The following is a 682-nucleotide window of genomic DNA, read 5'->3' on the forward strand; positions in this document are numbered from 1 at the left end:
ACTAAGTAGCATTTTGCCACTTGAGCCATATCTCCAAAATGATTACTTTAAATAACTGAAAATCATTAAATTTTCTTCAGGTGATATGTATCATTACTGTTGTTCTAAAACTTATCGTAACAAAAAAGACTTATAGACCCTGGAGTTGATCTGAGCAAATTCTCATTCTTTGCTTCTAATTGCATAGCAGTTTAGGGACATGATTTTTTAATTATTATTTTAAGTAGCATAGAAATTATCATTAAACGAAGCATTTTATGCGTACAATATACGTTGATCAATGCCAACCCTTTCAATGTTCTCATCCATCCCTCCTCTATACACTTCTTCCTTCACTCTTCTTAATATTGTAGGATGTTTATTGGATTCCTCTCTGCATTTCCCCCTTTTTCTCCTGTTCATTCTTCTACCTTTTAATCCTTCACCCCTCATTTGACTACCCACTTCCATATGATCCAGCAACTCATCTCTAGGCATTTACCCGAAAGATTACAAACCAGGATATAGTAAAGGTTTCAGCCAGACCATTCTTATTGAATCTGCCTAGATAACCTTCAAGAGAAAAAATAATCAAGAAAATGTAATACACACACACACACACACACACACACACACACACAGAGAGAGAGAGAGAGAGAGAGAGAGAGGAAATTCCACTTACCCATCAGAAAGAATATTTTAA

The sequence above is a fragment of the Dipodomys merriami genome, unplaced genomic scaffold (genome assembly GCF_024711535.1).
Source record: "Dipodomys merriami isolate MVZ:Mamm:240054 unplaced genomic scaffold, mDipMer1.0.p SCAF_2133, whole genome shotgun sequence".
Classification (NCBI taxonomy): Eukaryota; Metazoa; Chordata; class Mammalia; order Rodentia; family Heteromyidae; genus Dipodomys; species Dipodomys merriami.